Below are 17,287 nucleotides of genomic sequence, written 5' to 3'. Positions count from 1 at the left end.
CAGACCACATATTACCACCACATAGTGACTGAATACTACAATACTGATCAGTAATAATAAAAAAAAAAAAAACACAATACTATCACCATAAGTGCCAGTATTCACAGGAGATCTATACTTAGTATGCAGTGTCTGTGTAGAGGTAATACAGAGATCACTGGTGACATTATACACAGGAGCTCTGTATATAATGTATAGGTAATACCGTGATCACTGGTGACATTGTACACAGGACCTCTGTATATAGTATACAGTGTATAGTGTCAGTGTATAGGTAACACTGACTCACCAGTGACGCCTTTAGGTGAAGTCCTTCATCTTTCATCCAGCACAGACCGCCATCATTTCTTCCAGCCAGGACTCATTTCTGCAGGAAATAACACAGTTATCTCGAGCTCTGCTTGCAGAACACATTACTTAATTTTTCACAACTTCTACATTACACCACATGGAGAAAAAAAGGCGATATAGAGTCACTCTGCACAGTAACAGGACCGCCCCCCCATTTAAAACAGTATACTAAAAAAATAAAATAAATACATCACTGCAGTAATAATATCCCTTAATTAGCCCCTATGGTAATAATATTCCCCACCCTGGCCCCGTGTGTCTCATTCCTGGCTCCTGCCATATGTTCTCCCATCCTGCACTCATGAGTATCCATTCTACCCCATGTGATCTCCCCATCCTGCCCCATCTGTCTCCATCGTATTCTCCTGCCCCATGATCCAATCCTGCCCCATGTCTTTCATTCTGCCCCGTGTCTACATTCTGCCCATGCCTCCAGTCCTGCCCCCAGTGTGTCCAGTAATCTGCCCCAGTGTGTCCAGCATATTACCCCCAGTGTGTCCAGCAATCTGCCCCAGTATGTCCAGCATATTGCCCCAGTAACCAGCAATCTGCCCCAGTGTGTCCAGCATTGCCCCCAGACAGTGTCTCCAGCAATCTGCCCCAGTGTCTGACTCCAGCATATTGCCCCCAGACAGTGTGTTCAACAATCTGCCCCAGTATGTCCAGCATATTGCCCCAGTGTGTCCAGCATATTACCACCAGTGTGTCCTGCAATCTGCCCCAGTATGTCCAATTGTCCAGCATTGCCCCCAGTGTGTCCAGCAATCTGCCCCATTGTCTCCAGCATATTACCCCCAGTGTGTCCAGCAATCTGCCCCAGTATGTCCAGCAATCTGCCCCAGTGTCTCTAGCATTGCCCCAGTGTCTCCAGCAATCTGCCCCAGTGTGTCCTCCAGCATTGCCCCAGTGTCTCCAGCAATCTGCCCCAGTGTGTCCTCCTGCATTGCCCCAGTGTGTCCAGCAATCTGCCCCAGTGTGTCCTCGAGCATTGCCCCAGTGTGTCCAGCAATCTGCCCCAGTGTCTCCAGCATTGCCCCAGTGTCTCCAGCATTGCCCCAGTGTCTCCAGCATTGCCCCAGTGTCTCCAGCAATCTGCCCCAGTGTCTCCAGCATTGCCCCAGTGTCTACAGCAATCTGCCCCAGTGTCTACAGCAATCTGCCCTAGTGTCTACAGCAATCTGCCCCAGTGTCTCCAGCATTGCCCCCAGTGTGTCCAGCAATCTGCCCCAGTGTCTCCAGCATTACCCCAGTGTCTCCAGCATTGCCCCAGTGTCTACAGCAATCTGCCCCAGTGTCTACAGCAATCTGCCCCAGTGTCTACAGCAATCTGCCGCAGTGTCTACAGCAATCTGCCCCAGTATCTACAGCAATCTGCCCCAGTGTCTACAGCAATCTGCCCCAGTGTCTACAGCAATCTGCCCCAGTGTCTACAGCAATCTGCCTCAGTGTCTACAGCATTGCCGCAGTGTCTCCAGCATTGCCCCAGTGTCTCCAGCAATCTGCCCCAGTGTCTCCAGCAATCTGCCCCAGTGTCTCCAGCAATCTGCCCCAGTGTCTCCAGCATTGCCCCAGTGTCTCCAGCATTGCCCCAGTGTCTCCAGCATTGCCCCAGTGTCTCCAGCAATCTGCCCCAGTGTCTCCAGCATTGCCCCCAGTGTGTCCAGCAATCTGCCCCAGTGCCTCCAGCATTGCCCCAGTGTCTCCAGCATTGCCCCAGTGTCTCCAGCAATCTGCCCTAGTGTCTCCAGCAATCTGCCCCAGTGTCTCCAGCAATCTGCCCCAGTGTCTCCAGCAATCTGTCCCAGTGTCTCCAGCATTGCCCCCAGTGTGTCCAGCAATCTGCCCCAGTGTGTCCAGCATTGCCCCAGTGTCTACAGCAATCTGTCCCAGTGTGTCCTCCAGCATTGCCCCAGTGTCTCCAGCAATCTGCCCCAGTGTCTCCAGCATTGCCCTAGTGTCTCCAGCAATCTGCCCCAGTGTGTCCAGCAATCTGCCCCAGTGTGTCCAGCAATCTGCCCCAGTGTCTACAGCATTGCCCCAGTGTTTACAGCATTGCCCCAGTGTCTACAGCATTGCCCCAGTGTCTACAGCAATCTGCCCCAGTGTCTCCAGCATTGCCCCAGTGTCTCCAGCAATCTGCCCCAGTGTCTCCAGCAATCTGCCCCAGTGTCTCCAGCATTGCCCCCAGTGTGTCCAGCAATCTGCCGGTGTCTCCAGCATTGCCCCAGTGTCTCCAGCAATCTGCCCCAGTGTCTCCAGCAATCTGCCCCAGTGTCTCCAGCATTGCCCCAGTGTCTCCAGCATTGCCCCAGTGTGTCCTCAGGCTCCAGCATTGCCCCCAGTGTGTCCACTGTCCACCGTTAGCTTATTAAAACACAAAACAAAAACAAACAAACAGTCTCCTCACCTTACCAGCGCTCCACGCGGCGAGCTCCCTCCAGCAGCGCACACTCGCCGGCGACTGACAATGACGTCAGACGCCGGCGACGTGTGAGCTGCGGCCGACTTCAGCTGCCAGCCTCCAATTGGCTGGCTGGCGGCTGCTGTTAACTATTGAGGTGCGGGCGCGCGCATGCACCTCAATTGGAAAGCGCCGCAGAGCCGGAAGGGGCCCGGTGAGCAGATGAGAAGGGGCCCGATGCGGACCCCCTCTCTCTGCCCACCGGGTCCGGGGGGCGGGGCACATAAATGCCGGCGGGCCGGGCATTCAGTCACACTCCGGCGGATTATCAGAGGGTCAATCTGCGGTGGCCCAGGGCCCCCCCAAGCCACTGGGCCCTGGGCTACCGCCCATATTGACCCTCTGATAATCCGCCCCTGGTCTGATGGCACTGAATGAGTTCATCTGACCAGGTATCACATACACCAATAAATTTCACAGTCTGTCCTCCAGGGGGAGCTAAGGGTACTATTCATTAGGCCACTCCTCACAGTCTGGTAAAACTGGGGGTTAGGCAGGAAGTTAGAGAGAACGCTGACTGGGTTGGAACCAGGCAACACCTTGTGGCAGAGGGTGTTGTAGGGGAAGATTCGGTAGGGTCCCTGTCAGGGGTGGGATCCTGACAGAGGCCTGGCAATCAGAGAGAAAGCTATGGGACCGCGCCTGCACTTCATAGCGGCGGTGCCCTAAGAAAGGACAAGAAGCGAGATTTATTGTGCTGAGTGAGAAACGAGATCAACGCAACAAGGAGAAATACCAGTAGGAGTCGTGCTGTTAGACCGAGGCAACATCCTACTGAGGCGTAAATAACCGGTGGCCGGAACGCCGAGGAAGTACAGAGCTCTAGGCATTACTTCAAACCAACGGCAGGACAGAGAGCTATAGGCTGGCTGGCTCACCTACATCACCTACGCAGACATAGGGGGCAACCTTTGGAGAGGGGCGACTCTAGGGTCCCGGAAGAGCTCCGAGCCTTCCCGTCATACGGGTGCGTCCTACCATAAGATCTGGGGGACGAGAATAAGAACATCAGAATTGAGTTGTTGTGAGGGAACATGAGGAACAGACACAACAGTTGTGGGGACTATCCCGTAAGCACAGCAGGGGAGGACCACAACACACAAGCGCTAGAAGGAAGGCACAGATTTCCACCTGCAACGGGAACTCTGAAGGTGCCATCGGACCGGCCGGACTTGCGCAGCCCGGTTAACCGTATTCCGGACTGAGGACCCAGAAGCCTTCAGTAAAGAGGTAAAGAGACTGCAACCTTGTGTCCTCGTTATTAACTGCGACCGGCATTACACCGCACCACTACCACCATCCACATCTATTACTGTACGCCCCTCAGCAGGGTCACGGACCGGGTCTAGCCACTGTGACAACCCCAGAGCAGAGACTCAGAGGCCCGGTACCGGGTACCCCTCGGCCCTGCGGCAGTGGGGGCGCTACAACTTGGCGTCACGAACAGGATCTACTTAAGCCTGAAGAATCGGGTCATGTGTGCCTTGGAACTGTGATTTATTATACTTGGACTGTGACTTATTGCAAAGACTGTGGATTGCCATTTGCCACCAGAAGTTCCCGCCAAAACCGCCGCCATTACAGCGCTAAGGAGAGCGCAGGAGAAGAAGAAGGGCGTGGAGTGGGCGTAGACAAGCTGGAGAGCGCGAAAGACAATGGCCGCCCAGTCTAAATATTTCTGCCCCTTGAGGACGTGTCCGTCAGCAGCCGAGATCCGCCTACTGATCCTCAATGGGGGGCGGAGACAAAGAAAACAAAACCGCCCACGAAGGAGAGAGCGGGAAAAGGACCAGGAAGAAGGAGCGAGCCACATGGAGGACGCCATGGCCAGCCGCCCGGAGCCGGAGCGTGGGGTCGGAGCCGAGGACTCCCCCAGCTACCCGGAGAGGCACCGAAGCCAGACCTCCACAGTTGACGCTGACCTCCTGCAGACCGGAGCGGACGAGCTGATCCACCAACTCCTGCGGACGCAGCTGAGCACTGAGGCCGGGTGGAAGAAGACCATCATCGGGAGCCTCACCAGACATCTGTCGGCAGCCTCGTCTGGTCCGGAGCAGGAAAGAAGTTCCAGCGCTTCGAAGCCAGAAAGCAAGGCCCTGCCGGAAAGCGAGATGCTGCAAACGGAGATGACAGCGCCGCAGCGCAAGGCCCTGCAACCAGCGTTCCAGATCCCAGCGGAGACGGAGCAGATCGGCACCGGAGGTACCGCATCTGAAGCAGGTATGAAGAACGACCCTGCCCCGCCAGCAGAGGACCTGCTGATAGGCCCCGTCGCGGCACCCCCTCTCCCTGGGACCTATAGACTCCAGCGCCTTACACCCTGGGATCAGGCCCCGGGTATGGAGCACTTCTTAAAGGCCCCGATCTTGCCGATCACCTTGCCGAGTGAGGTCTATGCGGAGCTACAGCTGCCAGAGCGAGAGTAAACCTCGATGCCATGGATATGTAAATAGTTAACTGTTTGTTTCCCTGCTCTTTGCTGCTTTAAACCCGTCTAGGGTTACTCTTAAAGGGATCCCTTTGTTGACCCGGGATCCCTATTGTTTTTTTCTATTTTCTACTTTTTTGCACCAGTTATCAAGAACTGCTGAATCATGAACAATGCATGATACAAACTCCTTGTATATAGTTTGCACCTTCTTAAAGGTGCTCTCTACTGGTTTTATATAAAAGACGGACTCTTTGCGAAGATACGGTTCTTGGAACTTGTACTGGAGTCCTTGCTGCGTACGGACTTGCAGCTTGAGAAGTTGCACTACCTCATAGAGACTTGGTCCCCTCTTAAAGGGGATGTTCACATCTTGCATATGTACAGCGTTGCCTTAAGAAGGTTAGATGGCAATAATGTCTTGAAAGAAAAAGTAATGATGCTAATATGAAGAAGTTATATGTATGAAGAAGTTATATGTAGCCAACTAGTTGATTGTAAGAAATGTTTGATAATGTGTTAGAGAATGACTACAGAAAGTGAACCCGTACGGGGTTAAGTAGTGAGTCCTCCTAGGAGCCATACAGAGATGGCTCAGTGATCTTAAACTGAAAGAAAAATGATATGTTCTATACTGTGTATAGTAGTGGAAGGACAGTAGGCCCGGGCGGAAAGGGGCGGTCCTGTAACAGAAAGGAGAGGCAGTAGGCCTGGAGCGGTTAGGACAGGCGGTCCTGCAGACTTAAAGTAGGAGAATGTAAAAATGTTCAGTAACCTTATAATGTGATTATAAGAAGGTCTTTAGTGGATTTAGCGAGTACGTCCTTAAAGGCAATGTTAAATTATTGTTCAAAGATTTTGCACTTAGTAGAATACCCGGTCGGGTAAGAAAAGTTATTCATAGTCAGTTAGTTAAAGTGTTTAACTATGTTTGTAACGTTCAAGTGTCCTCACCTCCCATAAAGGGAAGCTCTGTTAAAAAAAGTTTACTTGTACTTGCATTTTCAAAATTGTATGTCTTTTTGCTGACATGTATTGTTGTTTTCTTCCCAGTCCAGGAGTACTGGATTTAACCGGGGGGGAGTGCAGCGCCCCAGAGTCCTGGTCATTGCAGTACTGTGGCTCCGCCGCTAAGGGGGGCTATGGTACGTCTGATGGCACTGAAGGAGTTCATCTGACCAGGTATCACATACACCAATACATTTCACAGTCTGGCCTCCAGGGGGAGCTAAGGGTACTATTCATTAGGCCACTCCTCACAGTCTGGTAAAACTGGGGGTTAGGCAGGAAGTTAGAGAGAACGCTGACTGGGTTGGAACCAGGCAACACCTTGTGGCAGAGGGTGTTGTAGGGGAAGATTCGGTAGGGTCCCTGTCAGGGGTGGGATCCTGACAGAGGCCTGGCAATCAGAGAGAAAGCTACGGGACCGCGCCTGCACTTCATAGCGGCGGTGCCCTAAGAAAGGACAAGAAGCGAGATTTATTGTGCTGAGTGAGAAACGAGATCAACGCAACAGGGAGAAATACCAGTAGGAGTCGTGCTGTTAGACCGAGGCAACATCCTACTGAGGCGTAAATAACCGGTGGCCGGAACGCCGAGGAAGTACAGAGCTCTAGGCATTACTTCAAACCAACGGCAGGACAGAGAGCTATAGGCTGGCTGTCTCACCTACATCACCTACGCAGACATAGGGGGCAAACTTTGGAGAGGGGCGACTCTAGGGTCCCGGAAGAGCTCCGAGCCTTCTCGTCATACGGGTGCGTCCTACCATAAGATCTGGGGGACGAGAATAAGAAGAACATCAGAATTGAGTTGTTGTGAGGGAACACGAGGAACAGACACAACAGTTGTGGGGACTATCCCGAAAGCACAGCAGGGGAGGACCACAACACACAAGCGCTAGAAGGAAGGCACAGATTTCCACCTGCAACGGGAACTCTGGAGGTGCCATTGGACCGGCCGGACTTGCGCAGCCCGGTTAACCGTATTCCGGACTGAGGACCCAGAAGCCTTCAGTAAAGAGGTAAAGAGACTGCAACCTTGTGTCCTCGTTATTAACTGCGACCGGCACTACACCGCACCACTACCACCATCCACATCTATTACTGTACGCCCCTCAGCAGGGTCACGGACCGGGTCTAGCCACCGTGACAACCCCAGAGCAGAGACTCAGAGGCCCGGTACCGGGTACCCCTCGGCCCTGCGGCAGTGGGGGCACTACACTTATCTCTAGTGAATTCGTAATAAGAGATGATTATAAAAGTAAGGTAATTAAGGTAACATGACTACAAGAAACTATACACTAAGCTTAAATCATCTAGTGTGCATTTATTAGTACTGTGTATATTTGTTATCAGGTATGTAACTTATGGCAATGATGAGATTGTAAATATACAAGCTATGGATGGCACATTGTTTCTGCTGGGTCATGAATAAAAAATATATATTACATGTGACTACACCATGTCACGTTCCATTTTTTATTATTATTTTATTCAGATTCAGACTGATTTCTATTCTCTGCTTTCTAAGAAGCGGTGAGTACATCATCACGTATGTGCCAATGTCCCAGTTGCTTTTATTGACTTAATTGTAGCTGCATAAACAGTTTTCACTCCGTACAGAGAGTGATGTCAATTGCACACATCTCTGCTGTAAAAGTGCACAATTACAGACATACGGAGAGGCCAGGTTACTGCTTTATGTGCATGGTCTGACTGTAAGGGTCTGCATTCAGGCCCCCCCGATTAGTTGCTTCGTCAGGGCTTACGTTTGAACCCCCCACCTCCAGCAAAAAAAACCTGTTTTCGGGCGTATGTGGATCGCCCTACCAGGGCAGCGGGGTACTCAGTACCGGGTCCGGTCTTAAAGGGGATATCACGGTGGCTGTGACCCGGTCCGTGGCCCTGGGCGCCCAATTAAAGGGAAAGGTCTTTAAGGGGATTAGTGAGTAAAGTTTATTGTTCGTGACGCCACCTGTGGTATTTGGTCAGTAGGGACCAACGCTGCTTAAAGGGGTCCTCTGGGGTTATGTTGTTGCAGCAAGATGGTAACGCTTCCCACAGGTGAAGCGGGGTCCCCAGGGCTCCCAAGGTGTGTGGCAAAGATGGTGTATGCCGACGAATAAGTGGAGGACGCAGAGTTTGCAGTCTTTTACCTGGTTTACTGATGGTAGTAGTAGTCCTCAGTCCAGGGTACCAGGTGTAGGGTAGCTGTAGTCCGGCCGGCTAGGAGGCAATAAGGGGTCCCACTTCAGGTGAGGTCCGTAAGCCTTTTCTACTTGCGCCAGATGGTGAGGTCCCTGCGGCTTAAAGCTTGCTGATAGGGTTTCCTCTCTCCTGTCCTAAGACAGATGTCTGTACGATAGGCAGTTAGAGCCTGTTTATATGATCTCTTAGATGACCCGGCTCTTAAGGTCACTGCTTCACCTCAGACTTGTTACAGGCAATTGACATATAGTCCTAAGCCCTCCGGTTCTGTTGCGCGTCCTGAAACAACACGACCTCGGGCTCCGGTACCCGGCTTCTGCGCTCGGACTCTGAGGGTGTCCTTCCGCTGTTCCCCTCCTGAGCCCTTTCCTCCACTGTGCTTCTCCCCTCTCAGCTCCTTCACAATTCAACTCTCCTTCTAATTCTCACTCTTTCCAGGGGTAGCAGCTCCCTCATGGCTGCTCGGCCCCTACGTCTGCTCCAGACGTCCTTCTACTCTCCTCTCCTCTCTCAGACTCACTCAGACTGACTGGCTTCTCCTCCAAACCAGGATACATAAAGTGTAAAGAAGCTCCCCTGAATCCGGGTCCTGAGCTCCCCCTCCTGGCCTAGATTCAGATGTGTTGAATGCGAATGCCTTACCTGATAGAAAGAATCCCTCTTGCCTCCAAGCGTAACATCACCCGCCCCGAAGGGAAGGCAACATCACTGCAGCAACCGGCTACCTGGGGTGCTGCATATGCGCCGACGGGGCCATAGAATAATGGTGTCGACAGAGAGGACGTGTGCTCTGATATGCTCCATTTTCGGGCGTGTACAACAACTGGAGACGTACACCCATACGTAGTAGAATGGGTGCCTGAACTCATGGTGAAAGCAACCTAAGGCAGCAAACAGAAATTACAAATGTCTCAATTTACTGTCAAAGTGAGCTAACATTACAGCAAAGACCAGATTGTAGGTATTACTGTGTTGGATGTAATTAGGGATGAGCAAACCCGAACTGTAAAGTTTAGGGTTCGTACCGGACACCTTTTGTCTCCAAACACAGATTTTTTCCCAGAAGTCCATTTTTCTGTTCGGGTTCGATGCCGAATTTTGTTGAAAGGCTGCAGCCATGTTCCTGCTTGCTTCATATGGATAGTAGGTCCAATGTTATGCACAAAGTGTCTCCCGATGGCGCTCCTGCACAGATGCATCTTGCTCTGCCCTCCGCTCTTTGGCCTTTCCCTGAGTATGCGCATTAGGCAGGAGCAGCATTGGGGGACCCTGTGTGGCTAACATAGGACGTGTGATCCACATGAATTAAGCAGGAGGACGGCGATTGCGACGAGAGAGGACTCGCCAAAGCCAAGCCTGCGATGCCTATAGGACTGGATTGCAACGTATGTGGGTATAATATAAGATCTTTTTTGTGCTGTGCAGAGGGGATTTACTATAATAATGTAAAAGAGGACTTAAAGGTGCTAGGTGTGCTTTAAAGGGGACCTGGTGACAGGTTCCCTGTAATGAGGCTCTGCCAGTAGGACAAAAGGGGCCAGTTTGCATAGTTTGTTTTTTAATCCACGATACAGTTTCAGAGATGTGGGCCTTTTTTATTACTATTTTTTATGGTGGGGCATGGCTCACAGGTTTCTCAGACGATGTGATGTGCGTTTAGGCTGTTCTGTATTATTACCCTGTGAGCAACTCCCTTGGAAAAGAGCATAAAAATTATCACTAAATAAAAAGACGCATATCTCTGGAATTGTATGGGGTATTTAAAAAAAAAAAAAAAAAGCAAAGAAAAAATCTAAATATTCAGGGGGACAGCGGGAATACAATGAAAGTCAAATCTGGCCACTTTCCACCTGGTGATAGGTCCCTTTTACGTGCGCACATTCTAGTTTCTCTAGAATTTCGGCAGCAGTGACACAGCGGAGGCAGAGATATGCAAATGATTGCACGTTATCAGATGTAAATCTGTGAATTTTTAGCTCATGGTATAGGGCATGATGTAAACTTTAATTAACAGAATCACAAAAGAAGAAGGTAAGGGGGTCTGACATATGGTTTGTGTAATGTAATTATCATTGGTATGCGTAGTGCTATCATTGGCATGCATGGTAGTATTTCCTTAACCCTTTGAAGACTGAGTGCACTTCCCCTTGCAAATTCAATTCATTGGTATTGACGGCGCATTTACAAAGCTGGCTTGGAAGAGTTAAGGAGTAGATTATGCAAATATTTCTAGAAACTTTGCCCCCCCAAAAATACGGTTATCAATAGCCTCTGCAACAGATTATGGCCCCTACTATATAGCAAAGCTTTGCTGCTCCGCTGATACAGGAGCGAATGACATCAGAGACTGCCATGGTAACACAGATGCTGTTGCCATGGAAGCCCTTTCAGGGGGGAGAGCTTAGAGCCCCCCAATAACTGCATCATGTCTCTGTGATGGAAGAATTCTCAACACATGGATTGCTACAGGGAGGTGGGGAAGAGGATATATAGAAGGAATGAAGGGAAGGGTAGGAAGTGGGGGTGGGGGAAATAGGGAGGAGGGAGAGAGACATGGAATGCAGGACAGAGGACATGCATTTTACAGACAGGGAATGGAATGAGGGGGAAGGGTTGGGGGAAAAAAGGAAAAAAAGACTTGTACAGAGAGGTGTCCAACAGGGAGACAGGTAGGAGAAAGGGCAGGAGGAATTAGACAGAGAAGGAGGGAGGGGAGAGAACACCAGGACTATGAGGAGATGTGTACTGAGGATGCTCTGCTCCTGACCAGTCACCATAGCAACAGTTTTCTCTCTACAGCTCAATGAAATCAACTGTGCAAAATTCCTAGTGCTGAGGCGCAAAGTCACCATCGACAAATGCCACAAATTAATGTGTATATTATATGCAGTATATATCAGTTAAGTCAGTGTGAGGCGCCGGAGAGACCTTGGTCCAGGGCGTACGAGTCACGGAAACGGAGACGTGTATACTGTATACATGTATCTGCACAAGCTAAACAGGGTTATATGTATGGCCACAGACAGGCAGATGTATATATGCAGCTGATGTGTCAGAATGCGGAAGGATTTCCCGAGGGATGTGTGCACAGCTGTATCCTGCCCGCATTGGGACAGGATATCCCTCTATCCAGCCTGGGACAGGGCCAAGCTGCCCCTTCCCACCCGCGGCAGGTCACGTCACACATGTCTGTATGTAATCCTAATATTTCACATAGTGTCAGGGCGGCTGTAAACATCCGCTCAACCCCAGCCTTCTCCGAAGGCTGAAGGGGTGTGAGCCTAAAATCAGCCAAACTCCGCAGCTAGCTCCCAAACGGGATTTGAGGGGCAAATCTGACCTGAAACCTTCCATTTTCTGTCCATAAATGATGATAATACTGTTTATCACATTGGTGATAGATATGAAATGCCAGAATAGCTTTACAATGTGTGGTTTGTACAGAAGAAGGGAACCATGACAGCTACTGTAGCATCATGATGAGGGTCACATACAGAAGTAGAGGAAATGTCCAAAAAAAGACCAGCAAATCTAAGAGAAATCAGAGACAAAAGCGGCCTGTGTTAAACGCAGTATTTGGACATGGCTGTCACTCGCTGCATCATTTAAATCTAAATTAAAATGCGCAAAAAATAAATCTGCAGCATCATAGAGAGTGACGTGGATTTGCCATCAAATATTTCAGATTTGTGCAGTATGTGAATCAAGTTTTTTTTAAGATCACACTCACTTACATTTTACACTTCCATGTCGTACTGTAGAACTTACGAATTTGGCCATAAATGTCTATGATTCATATTTTGATGCGGCCCTTGATAAGCACGTTGTTTAGGCAATTATGGGAATGGACAAAAAAATAAAATAAATATAATGTTTTAGGCTCCACAACTGCTTTTAGAAAAAATTGATCTCTCAGACCTGATGATAAGGGTGTATTGATTTTGTAAACCCATGTTAGAATGGCTGTATAATTTTGATATTAAAACAATCATTTTCTGACTCCAGCTATGGAATGATACAATTTATGAGGTCCAACTGTACAGAAAAAAAAGTTAACTTTTTTGGAAATGTAATTCTAATAAAATCAAAAAGGAAAAACACTATTTAGATTTTTTTTAATTTTTTTTAATGAAGCTTTTGAAAAGCAGCCCCATGCATCTTAAAAAGTCACATAATGTATTTTGGCAAAGGTACGCCTGTCCGTAAACCTTCACTTAAGGTCTGCTTCATTAGGGTGATAGTCTAGTATTTCAGTCTGTTAATATCTTTATATACAATGTTAAATTGATAATTAATAATTCTTCTATTTACAACAAGATCGGTGTATTTTTATAAAATGTGTGAAAAGTTTGTGAAAAACTGGGTGTGTGTTGGATGTATGTATTTTTCTTTCAAATGATATTTATAAATAAATATAATTAATTCTATTATGAAGCACAGTTATATACAAATGGAACAGTTCAAATTAGCCATAAAACAAACAATAAAATTACAATATAAGCATTATTCCCATTTGTTCATATACTGTAACTAAGCTTTAATGCAGGCACAAAGGTCAATATGCAATTAAAAGATACCCAGCAGAACTAACTGCCAACATTATAAATGTTACAAAAGCCTTGTATTCTGGGCACAGTCTATAATTTTGAAATTATATTTTCACTATACATTGGTAGATGTGTTTCAATGGTAAATATATAAAAAATACATTTGATCAGGCACTGCTGTGTGCCACTCATTCTATCGCCATCTGGTGGTGACAGAATAGCATTTTCCTGCTATTGAAATATATTTTCTAGGAAATCATCAATGTTCAATGCACAACATATTTTACAGTTATCAGAGGTTAAAAGCTATCTTTTCTGCAAGACGTGGAGATATAATCAGCTGTCAATAGTTAAACATTGCACTGTAAACTATGCAAATACAATAAGATTTTGCCCCTCAAAAGATCCATCTCAAGTTACAATTTTATGTGCTATTGCTTTTTCAAGCAAGTGCAAATCACCAGACCTTTTAAGGCCACGTGCACACGTTGAATATTTGGTGAGTTCAGTATTTATAAGCCAAAACCAGGAGTGAGTGAAAAATGCAGAAATGATCACGTGTTTCTATAATACTTTTCCTCTGATTGCTCCACTCCTGGTTTTGTTTTATAAATACTGATGTAAAAAAAATCACCAAATATTCAATGTGTGAACAAGGCTTTACACTTGGAGAGAAAGAAAAACTACTTAGATTACAGTGAGACGAGAAACTCCTGCACCACATGCGTGTGTGGAATTACCTAAAACCTAGGGGGGTCATTTTATCCAATCTTACAGCATGTAAATCATGTAATTATTGTGATCATGTCAGATCACGGTGCTATCCATCAGGCCATGTGCACACATTGAGCATTTGGTATAAGGTTTGATTGGTGTAAATATTGTCCCTGAGTGTCAGAGTACTGCTGTACGGTGTAATGGTTACTGCTCTGGCTGTAGGTAAGAGTACCGTGATGGTATGTGCACACGTTGCGGATTTTGCTGCGGATTCACAGCAGTTTTCCCTGAGTTTACAGTACCATGTAAACCTATGGAAAGCCAAATCCGCAGTGCATGTCAATTCTTTGTGCGGATTCCGCAGCGGTTTACACCTGCTCCATAATAGGAATCCGCAGGTGTAAAACCGCAGGTGGAATCCGCACAAAATCAGCAAAAAAACACTCTAAATCCGTGGTAATTCCGCAGGTAATCTGCAGTGCGGATTTACCAAAATCAGTCGGGAAAAATCCGCAGCACTTTCCGCAATGTCTGCACATGGCCTCAGAGTTCCTCTAACCTGGTAACAGTGTGGGTCCTGTCGGTTCCTATGAAGCCATCTCATGCGCTGATGATGAGTAGACAACAAGGGTCCCGTCGGTTGTTGTGCTCCGTGAGGAGGATAGATATGGGTGCTGGAATACCTATTTGCAGTAGTGTGAAGAACTGGTCATGGTCCAAAAAAACACTGCCCAGCCAGTGACGCTCGGTGAGGCAATTACTGCCAGTTGAATTCATCGCTCATGCGGTCAAAGGTGAGCGTGCCTCTACCCTTGCGGTATGCTCAGATGGTCCTGTGTGACGCACCTGTAGTCCAAGCTGAAACCAAATTCCGACGCGTTTCAAAAGCTGGCTACCGCACTATTTTCTTTGATCCTTTTGTACTATATATATTATACTATATCTGTGTTCCTTCCACAGTGCCTTTTGAAATCAATTTTTCATAAAAAAAATAAACTGCATGACCATCTCATTCACTTTGCTGACACTGTAAAACGCTACTTTTACCTAGCCAATAAAAAAAAGAGGAAAAATGTGGCAAAGAATTATACGGACAAGCCCTTATTGTTCCAGAATTTTGGATTAAATTTTGTGAAATGCAATCCATACACAGAAGAAAAAACTCTCTAGACCAGCGTTTCCCAAATTCCAGTCCTCATAGCCCCCAACACGTGAGAGAACCTGTAGCAGTTTCTGCTGCCTTCATAATAATCCCAGCACCTGTATAATACTAAGGAAATCCTGAAAACATGATGTGTTGGGGGCCATGAGGCCTGGAGATTGGGAAATTGACTTGCACTGGTGATTCTACATGTCAATATATGCTGCAGAACTCCACCATGAAAATCTGTGGTAAATCAGTAGCATTTCTGCAACAAAATCTACACTCAAATCTGCACAGTCATGTGTGGATTTTACTGTTGAAGATTTTCAATGTCCATTAGGCTATGTACCCATGATCAGGAAACAGCAGAGTATTGGGCGCAGCGTATTTTCACTGCGTCCAAAACGCAGCGTTCTAATCACACAGTTAAATAAGCATTTGTTCAGTAAACCTTGTTGATTTACCGCATCTAATGGATGGCTATGTTGCAGATAATGGCTCCACTGCAGATAATTACCATGCTGCTGCTTGTAAACCCGCACCGCAGGTGAGTTTACACAGCGCTAAATAGAAGCACAGTGGGCATGGGATTTCTATAAATCCCACTCACTGCGCTTGTAATGTAGAACGCAGCGGTTTGGACGCAGTGCTGGTGAGCTGCACCTAAAACATTGCTCTTCCTGATCGTGGGCACATATCCTTTGTCACATGTGGATGAAACTAAGGCTATCTTCATAATTTTGGAGATTTTTATTTCAACCCCTTTACCCCCTCAGCCTGTTTTCACCTTCATGACCAGGCCAAATTTTACAATTCTGACCAGTGTCACTTTACGTGGTAATAATTCTGGAACGCTTCAACGGATCCTGCTGATTCTAAGAATGCTTTTTTTTTCGTGATATATTGTACTTCATGATGAACTTTGCTCTCAAAAATTCAAATTTAGACCCAGTTTTTGTTTTCACAAGGGAAACAGGAGAAATTGGACACCAAAATATGTTGTGCAATTTTTGAGTACGCCGATACCACATACGTGGGGGAAAACTACTATTTGGATTCAAGGCAGGGCTCAGAAGGGAAGGAACTCTATTTGACTTTTTGAACGCAAAATTGGCTGGAATCTAGAGCAAATGCCATGTCGCATTTGGGGAGCTCCTGACATGCCGAAACAGTGGAAGCCCCCCAACAAGTGACCCCAGACAATGAAGGAACTTTTCTAGATGTGTGGTGAGCACCTTGAATTGTAAGGTGCTTCACAGAAATTAATAACGTTGAGCTGTGAAAATAAAAAATGTAATTTTTCCTACAAAAAATGTTTTTTAGCCTCATTTTTTTATTTTCACTAGGGTAACAGGAGAAATTGGACTATACAATTTGTTGTGCAATTTCTCCTGAGTACATTGATACACCATATGTGGGGGGAAACTACTATTTTGACGCACGGCAAAGTTTGGAAGGGAAGGAGTGTGAATTGTGTTGAATTTTGGAGCTCAAAATTGTCTGGAATCGATAGCAAACGCCATGTCGCTTTTGGGAAGCCCCTGATGTGCCTAACAGTAGAAACCCCCCAACATGTGACCCCAGTTTGGGAACTAGACCCCTCAAGTAATGTATCTAGATGTGTGGTGAGCATTTTGAACCCCCACGTGCTTCACCGAAGTTTATAACATTGAGCCGTGAAAATAATAAATATCAATTTTGTCCCACAAAAATGTTCTTTCAGACCCACATTTTTTTATTTTCACAAGGGTAACAGGAGGAAATGGAATCCAAACTTTGTTGTGCAATTTCTCCTGAGTATGCAGATAGCCCATATGTGGGCGCACGGTAGGGCTCAGAAAAGGAGTGACGTTTTGGAACGCAGACTTTGATGGAATGGTCTGTGGGTGTCATGTTGCATTTGGAATGCCTCTGATGTGCCTAAACAGTGAAAAAAAAGCCACACGTGACCCAATTTTGGAAACTAGACCCCTCAAGTAGTTTATCTAGATGTGTGGTGAGCACTTTGAACCCACAGGTGTTTCACAGAATTGTACAACATTGATCTGTAAAAATGAAAAAGTATACATTTCCCACAAAAATGTTGTTTTAGCCCCAAATTTCCTCATTTTCACAAGGATAGCAGGAGAAAATGGACCCCCAAATTTGTTGTGTAATTTCTCCTGAGTACACCAATACCCCATATGTGGTTGTAAACTACTTTTAAGGCACAGTGCAAAGCTCAGAAGGGAAGAAGTGCCATATTGGAGTTCAGATTTTGCTGAAATGGCTTGAAGGTGTCATGTCACATTAGCAGAAACTCAGAGGTGCTAGAACAGCAGAAACCTTCCATAAGTAACCCCATAGGGGTGCAGTGATCATATAGACACCACATTTGCCTCACAGAATTTTATACCATTGGGCCGTGAAAGAAAAATGACATTTTACCAC

The sequence above is a fragment of the Ranitomeya variabilis genome, chromosome 3 (genome assembly GCF_051348905.1).
Source record: "Ranitomeya variabilis isolate aRanVar5 chromosome 3, aRanVar5.hap1, whole genome shotgun sequence".
Taxonomy (NCBI): domain Eukaryota; kingdom Metazoa; phylum Chordata; class Amphibia; order Anura; family Dendrobatidae; genus Ranitomeya; species Ranitomeya variabilis.
The sequence above is the reverse complement of the archived record's forward strand: the minus strand, read 5'-3'. Positions refer to the sequence as shown.